The 8,684-nt window shown below is 51.0% G+C and overlaps 1 non-coding gene across 1 annotated transcript; it reads left to right on the forward strand.

Moving 5' to 3' along the window:
• The first annotated feature begins 218 nt into the window (after nucleotides 1-218).
• LOC123392952 lies at nucleotides 219-381 on the forward strand. The gene has a single exon (XR_006607676.1). It is a non-coding gene; the product is annotated as a U1 spliceosomal RNA (small nuclear RNA).
• Nucleotides 382-8,684: the final 8,303 nt, after the last annotated feature.

The raw sequence follows: 8,684 nt of genomic DNA on the forward strand, positions 1-8,684 counted from the left end.
ACAGGTGCCCTTGCGGGGCAGTTCTGGGCCAGAGAATTCCTGGGACAGAGGATGTAGCAGTGCTTTTTCTTCCATTGTATCAGAAAGACTCCTGTGGAAGGTGAGTATGCTTAGGACAGGACAGGGTGCCAAGGATTTTGGGGGTCAGGGTGGCGAGTGAACATGTATGTGGGGTGGACAGCCGGTGAGGCTGGACTGGAGCAGAAGAGGAGGGAGTCATATTTACTTAGCAGGGAAAATGCCACTATCAAGTAGGTGGTTTTCCCAGGATGAGGTTTGACCATTGCACGACGGTCTTGCTGACTCTTGTGATATCCCCAAATGTGGTAAACTCAACTGCCTGACTTGTGATGGGGAGGACTGTCTTCGTGCTCTTTCCCTGGTAAATGACAGAATTCTCTTTTCTTTGTATTCTCACATGTTTTTCTCTGGTAAGATGCATTTTGGTCCTCCCAGTTACTTAAGGAATGCATGGTTTTTAGCCCTTTTAATTATATTGCTGCTTGATGAAATAATGTAAAATTTCCTTGGTAATTTAACCTAGATTACTTGTACAACTGGATCAGAATATATATACATTCCTCAACTGTCAAATGTCCTTTTAATTCTCATTCCAAATAAAATTTGGTCATGTTGATAAACAAACAAAGAAATCAAGAACCACAATAAAAGTGTGTTCCTCACCTTTAGGTGATGTTCCCTCGCACTTGTATCATGAAGGACACTGTGAAGGGCATTTCCCAACTACAATAGGTTTTTGCTAACACCCTCTTCCTGAGACCATGGGGTGTGTACTTTCTGGTTGCAAGGAATAAAATCCCCAGTTTGTTTCCTGGGAGGTGTGTTCCTGATGATTTGGCTTCAGGGAATTGCCATCAGCCTAGCTCTGCCATGGTGGCAGGAACCATTTTCACACGTGTGTGGTGTGGCACATTTCCTGAAAATGAACATATTTTTTCAAGGTAAGATTGCTCCCTGTAATTCCTCTGTTCTTATCCCTACTGTTTTCCTAACTATGGTAAATTGTACAAAAGAACTGAATTATCATAGATGGGGTTTGGGATTTAATAAGAGCTGTTGGGGAGCCTCTGTGGCTCAGTGGGTTAAGCCTCTGCCCTCAGCTCAGGTCCTTGGATGGAGCCCCACGTTGGGAGCCCCGCTCGGTGGGGAATCTGTTTCTCCCACTCCTTCTGCTGTTCTCCCTCCTTGTGTTCTTTCTCTCTGTCTCTGTCAAATAAATAAATAAAATCCTGAAAAAAAAAAAAAAACCAACCAAGAGGTTTTATCATCTTGAACTTCCAGGGAATTGATGACAAGGACTACAAAGGAGCTGGGCAATATGCCTCTGGGCTTTTCAAGTTGCAAATGGGCACATGCAAAAGAATGGTACATAATTTTGGAAGATACTTCAGCAACAAACTTGGCCATCACGGCCATGAAACCAATGATCCGCCAGTCACTCTGTACACAGATTATCTTGCTTTAACATTGGCCAATTGCAAGTATTTCAGGAAACATTAGAGACTTGGATAAGACCACATCCAACCAATATGGGATGACATAAAGGATTGTATTGCCTAATCAGTCCCCCCAAACCATAAATCGTCCACAGTATCAAGTTTTACTTGCATTTTCAAGCGTCAAATATTGAGGTATGATGAAAGCATCTGAGACCCCAGCAACACTAACTGCAGGAACCTGCTTCCCACAGGAGGACACGCTCTGGCCCACATGAAACCTATATGGTCCCTCAGTGATGTGTGAGCTCAGCACACAAAGTGGAGCTGTGTGGGGTGATGTCCCATGGCCATGCTTACATACCTCATGTGACCATTCCTAGGGAATGTGGTCATTTTAATCCGCAGATTCTAAGTTTGGTTCCTTAAATAGTTCTATACACATCAGATACACCCTTGTAAATCAGCAAGAATCCTATTTAACTTCCTTAGGAAAAGGTACGCAAAAAGGGAAAAGTTCCTCCCTTATCCTTCAAGGTCTCACAGCTAAACTAAGAAGTAAGTTTACCTGAGACATTGAATACGCATCAATAACCAATATTAAAATCGAGGCTGTTACAGAAATATAAAGGATGAAGGCAGACAGTTTTTATGCATTTTAGACAAGGAGATCTTGTCTCTGAGGGCTGTTTGGGAGTTTAATTTGGAGGGAGTTCTAAGCAGAATTTAGAACCTCTGTTTTAAAGTCCCTGGTGAGAAGGATATCTTTTTATTTCTTAGCACAGGCAGTGCCTTTTATATATGGGAGGTTGGTTTCCTGCTCTCAGAAAGAGAGAGGAGGATTTGAGTGTCCTTGTACCAGGTGCTTTTCAAGTAGCTTCAAGTCAAAATAATCAGTGTGCCACAGTGGTCCATTTTGGGCAATCTGACCTTGGTGTCTAATGGGTACCATGGTTTCTCTCAGCATTGCTCATTATTCAGTGCCTGTTTCAGTAGAAAGCTAAACATATGATTGTCAGAAAAACAAATGTACACCCAGGTGGTTCAGTCGGTTCAGTGCCTAACACTTGACAGCTCAGGTCATGAGTTGAGGGGCATGGGAACCAGCCTCAGTTCTGCTTCCATTCTCTGTGTAGAGTCTGCTTGGGATTCACTATCCCTCTGCCCATGACTCCTGCTATAAATAAATATATATACGAAAGAAATAAAAAATAAACACTATGATCTTACCTGAAACTAATACAATGCTGTATGTTATGTGTAATGGAATTTTTAAAGAATTATTTGCAGGGATTCCTGGGTGACTAGTTTGTTGAAGTGTCAGTCTAGGGCTCAAGTCAGGGTACCAGGGTCCTGGGATAAGCCCCAAGTAGAGTTCCCTGTTGGTGGTGAGTCTGATCCTCCCTCTCACTCACCCTTCCTCCAAAACCACTCCTGCGTGAGAGAGAAGCGTGAATGAGAGAGGAAGCGGCCCGCTTCCCGAGGGGCGAGCACATGGGCTGAGAGTCCTGCTTCTGCCTCCTCAGTGTCTGGCATTGTAGGTGGGAAAGCAGACTGCTAATGCAGAGTGTAAGTAAAGGCCTGAGGTAAAGTCCCTTTGCGTCCCTGTGAGAAAGAAGTCAGTGTGGGATGCCAACATCGTCCCCGCACACTTTGCTCCAAGAGGAAGCATGCCTTCTCAAACCTGAGCCTGCACAATGTGAGACAGAACCAGAGCCTTACCTCCCAGAAGCAAGCCTGAAGCCCAGCTGCCTTTTGCGGGCAGGCCTCCGTGGCGAAGACAGAAAGAGTGGCATGCGCCAGTTAGTGCACAAGCCTGAGGAAGCTTCCCCGCCCTCGGATTGGAGAACAGCCGTGGAGTCCATTACCTGGGTCACAAAGAAACCCCTCACAGGGGCATCGAACAGGCTCTTCCTGCTACCCTGAACGTGGGAACCACAGCAGAATACACACAGAAGGACTGCAAGTGTGGGAGTACTTCTGACCTCAGCCCCTTTTCTCTCAGCATGACTGTCGCCTTCGGTGGACCCCACTGGAGCAAGCCTTAGGAAAGCACTGTGCTGCATACCAGTCATGCAGAGAGGAAAGGATGGCAACTCCCTCCTTGGGGCACACATTCTTGGAAACGTCCTGAGCTGGGAGGCCTACCTGAAACATGGGGGGAGACAGTGTTGGGTTGCGGGGAGGTGGCGGAGCACAAACAAATGCCACGGGAGTACGTAAAGATGCCCAAGTTGTCCCACATGCCACACATTTCCGTGAAGAGAGAAGCAGTCGTGACACCCAGAAGCACAGAGCAAGGTACCAGCACCTCAGTAGCATGAACGAGCTTCACAGATGAGGTCCAATCAGATCCAGTTTCCCCAAAGCCAGAAAGCCTTCTCTCAGCTGTTGGTTATCTTCCACACACCCCAAGGCCTTTGGCCTCCAAGTACTGGTGGGTGCCACCAGCACCTCTGGAGTGACAGCGTGGTTCAGCGAGACAGAGTCATTTGCTCCGGGGCCTGGAAGCCGAACGAGCCAGCGGGGCCCTGAATTCAGAGCAATTCCGCTCCCTGGGAAAATCATCCTCCATGAACAGAGTCCTCGAAGAGAGAAGCGGGATGAGTGAGGAAGTGGCCCGCTTCCTGAGTAGCGAGCGCCTGGGCCGAGGGTACGGTCTCTGCCGCCTTAGTGACTGACGTCGATCCCGGGAAAGTGGTCCTCTAAGTCCGAGTGTGTGTGAACGCCTGATGTAAAGTCCCTCTGCGTCCGTGTGAGAAAGCAATGTGGGATGCCAACACCGTCCCCTCACACGTGGCGCCAAGGAGCAGGATGCCTTATCAAACCTGAGTCTGCACGATGCAAGAGAGAACCAGAGCCTTCCTCCAAGAAACAAGCCTGAAGCCGAGCGTTCTTTCGCGTGCAGGCCTCCCTGGCAAAGAGAAAAAGAGTCGTGTCTGCAAGTTGGTTAGAAAGCCTGGGGAAGGTTTGTGACCCTCGGATTGCAGGACATCGGTGAAGGCGCCCGTTCCCTCGGCCTCACGGACGACCCTCAGTGGGGCGACGAATCGGCTCTTGCTGCTACCGTACCCACAGTAGAATGCACCCTGCAGGTCTGGGAGCGCGGTAGTATTTCCGACAGCAGCCCCATTTCTCTCAGCCTACCGGTCTCTGTGAGTGGGCCCCACTGGAGCAAGCGTTAGAAAAGCCTGAGCTGCATAATGGTCTCAAGGAGAGTACAGGACGCTACGCCCTCCTTGGGGCACACATTCTTGAGGTGACCTGAGCAGGGAAGCCTGCCCGAAACAGGGGAGATGGCAGGGTAAGGCGGGATGGTGGGGTGGACGCGCAAAGCAAGTGCCACGGGAGTACTTGGAGACTACAAGGTTGCCCCGCACACCACACTCAGTCCCATGATGAGAGAAGTAATCGTGATACTCAGAAGTACACAGCAAGGCTGCAACGCCTCAGATCCATGAACGAGCTTCACAGAGGACGCCCAATCAGCTCCGGTTTTGCGTAAAGCAAGAAATGCGGCTCTCTTCTCTCCGCGGCTGGCGATCGTCCACACATCCTAGGTGACGTGTCTGTGCCGCCAGCACCTCTGGTGGGACAGCGTGTTCCAGGGTGACAGAGTCGTTTCGCATAGGGCCCGGGAAGCCGAACGAGCCAGCGGGGCCCTGAATTCAGAGCAATACCGTTCTCAGGGAAAAGCGTTCTCCCTGAAGAGTCCGCGAAGAGAGAAGCTTGGATGAGAGGAAGCGGCCTGCTTCCTGAGGGGCGGGCGCCTAGGCTGAGGGTTCAGTCTCTGATGCCTTAGGCCTGAAGTCGAACACGGGGAAGAAGCGGTCTCTTAACTCAGAGAATGTGTGAACGCCTGAGGCAAAGTCCCTCTGCACCCATGTGAGAAAGAAGTCATTGTGGGATGCCAGCACCTTCCCCCGCACGCAAGCGCCAGGGGGAAAGATGCCATTTCAAACCTGAGACTGCACAAGCGAGAGAGAACCAGAGCCTCTCCTCCAAGAAACAAGCCTGAAGCTGAGCTGCCTTTCTCGTGCAGGCCTCCTTGGCAAAGAGGGAAAGAGTAGTGCCCGCGAGTTTGTGTGGAAGCCTGGGGAAGCTTGCCGGCCCTCTGGTCGGAGGACATCCGTGAAGGTGCCCATTCCTTCTGCCTCACAGAAGACCCTCACAGAGGCGTCAAACAGGCTCTTGCTTCTACTGTGACTGCAGGACACACTCACAGCGCGGGAGTACTGACAGCAGTCCCCTTTCTCTCAGCCTGACTGTCCCTACCGTGGGCTGCATAAGAGTAAGCATTAGGAAAGCACCCTGCTGCAATAGCCATCTCACAGAGAGGACAGAACGGTGACGCCCTCCTTGGGGCACACATTCTTGGAGGCACTCTGAGGAGGGTTGCCTAAGCGAAACAGAGGGGGTGGCAGGTTTGGGTGGCACAGAGGGGTGGAAGGGCAAGAACGTGCCACGGGAGTACTTCGAGATGATAACGTTTCCCTGCACGCCACACTCAGTCCTGGGACGAGAGAAGCAGTCATGACACACACAAGCACAGAGAGAGGATCCAACGCCTTAGCTCCATGGACAAGCTACACGGAGGTGGTTCTTTCAGCTTAGTTTTCCCCTAATGTCAGAAAGCCTACTCTTACACGCTAGTGAACATATACACACTCTGAGGGATATGACTTCCCATCCAGTGAACTGTGGCTGCCTCCAGCACCTCTGGTGGGACAACGTGTTTCAGGGAGACAGAGTCGTTTCACACAGGGGCCAGTATGCTGAACGAGCCAGCGGGGCCCTGAATTCAGAGCAATACTGTCCTCCGGGAAAACTGTCGTACCTGAACAGAGTCCGCAAAGAGAGAAGCGTGGATGAGTGAGGAAGTGGCGTGCTTCCTGAGGGGCGAGCACGTGGGCTGAGGGTCCTGCCTCTGCCTCCTTAGTGCATGGCATTGTAGGCGGGAAAGTGGTCTGCTAAGGCAGTGTATGTGAAGGCCTGAGGTAAAGTCCCTTTGCGTCCCTGTGAGAAAGAAGTCAGTGTGGGATGCCAACACTGTCCCCGCAGACTTTGCTCCAAAAGGAAGGTTGCCTTCTCAAACCTGAGCCTGCACAACGTGAGAGAGAAACAGATACTTACCTCCCAGAAACAAGCCTGAAGCCGAGCTGTCTGTCGCGTGCAGGCCTCTGTGGCGAGGAGAGATAGTGTCTTGCCCTCCAGTTTGTGCATAAGCCTGAAGAAGCTTTCTGTCCCGCAGGTCGGAGGACATCCATGAAGACAACTGTTTCCTTGGCCTTACAGGAAACCCTCACAGGGGTGTCTAACAGGCTCTTGTTACTAACGTGACTGTGGGACCCAGAACACAATACACATTGCAGGATTATGAGTGCAGGAGTACTCTGAGAGCAGACCTGATTCTCACACCCTGACTGTCCTGAGGCAGGGCCCCACTGGAGCAGCCCTTAAGAAAGCACTGTGCTGCATACCCTTCTCACGGAGAGAACAGGATCGCGATGCACTCCTTGTGGCACACATTCTTTTAGGTGCCTACGCTGGGAGGTCTGCCTGAAACATGGGCGGTGACAGGGTTGGGTTAGGGGGAGGTGGCAAAGCACAAAGCAAGTGCCACGGGAGTTCATTAAGACAACAGGTTTGCTCTGCACTCTACATGCAGTCCAGTGAAGAGAGAGCAATCCTGACACCCAGAAGTACAGAGCAAGGCTGCAACACCTCTCTGCTCCATGAACAAGCTTCACAGAGGAGGCCCAGTCAGCTCCGGTTTCGCCTAAAGCCAGAAAGCCTTCTCTCAGCCACTGGTGATCGTACACACACACTGAGGGCTTTGGTCTCCACCCCAGGGACATGTGAATGCCGCCAGCACCTTTGGTGTTTCAGGGAGGCAGAGTCATTTCGCACAGTTGCAGGGAAGCCGAATGACCCAGCAGAGCCCTGAATTCAGAGCGACACCTTTCTCTGGGAAAAGTGTCTTCCCCAAACAGCGTCAGTAAATAGTGAAACGTGGATGAGAGAGGAATCAGCCTGATTCCTGTGGGGCGAGCGCACGGGCTTAGGGACCAGCCTGGGCCAACTCAGCGCCTGGAGTTGGACACAGGGAAGCTGTTTGCTACCTCAGAGTGTGTGTGTGAATGCCTGAGGTAAAGTCCCTCTGCCTCCCTGTGAGAAAGAAGTCAGTGTGGAATGCCAACAACTTCCCAAGCTTCAAATGAATGCTGTAGCCCTCCCCGGAGCTCTCAGGTAGAGACTTGGCAACTACCAACAAGAGTGCCCACCACCTTCCTCCTGAACCTGTCCTTCTGCCAATGTCTGTCTGCCTGAAGACAGAAGCATTTTGACCAGTTGGTGAGGAAGCAGGGGTAAGGGACCGTGCACGTCCCTCCGAGGTGTGTGTGGGCCTTTAAGGCAGCTTTCAGCAGACATCATGTTTCCAGAAGAGAGGACTCCATGGAGCAACAAGAGGAAAGCACTTGGTGCTTAAACTGGAGAAAGATGACACAGTGCAGAGATGCCAGTTTTTGAGCAACATGTCCTCCTCTGATGCTATAAGCATATTCCCAAATTGGGGTGGGGGGCGCGAAAGTGCTATGTGCCCCACTTTGAAAAGCCAGTCTGGGTACAGTGCGACTCACGGTTGATCCACTCAAGATACAGGGTAGGGCTCAAGGAGACAAGATGGCGGAGAAGTAGGAGGTGCCCTTTCAACCTCTCCCCTAAAGTGAGCTGATTACCTACCAAAGAACTCTGATCACCCATGATATCTGCCTGAGATTATTATATACTCCTGGATCTCTACATGGGCAGAAGATGCTAGTGGGCAGGTAAAGCAGAGTGGGAGCATCGATTGGACTGATATCGAAAGACAAACAAGGGGGAGGGAACCACCAGAAGTGATCCATTGGAAAGCAATACCTCAATACAAAAGTGCCCTGTGATTGGGGACCAGCATTAACTTGGAGTCTGGTTGAAAGCACTCAAAAAGAGCAAAGTTTCATATGGGGAAACTGGGGGAATGGGACGGTTCAGAACAGTGCCTTAGGCCTGCCTACCCAGGACAGCCACCACTGGTGCTGAGCCAGAGAGAGTGTAGTGAAGAAGCCAGGTCTTGGTCCCTGAGCCACTGCCTGTGAGGGTGAGGGAGCCTCTCCAGTCAGTAGAACCACAGCTTTTTACACTCTGTATGGGCACATGTGCGCTGCACGACCAGAGACCGAGTCA

This window comes from Mustela putorius, unplaced genomic scaffold, assembly GCF_011764305.1.
Source record: "Mustela putorius furo isolate JIRA1106 unplaced genomic scaffold, ASM1176430v1.1 tig00000695_pilon_pilon_pilon, whole genome shotgun sequence".
Taxonomy (NCBI): Eukaryota; Metazoa; Chordata; class Mammalia; order Carnivora; family Mustelidae; genus Mustela; species Mustela putorius.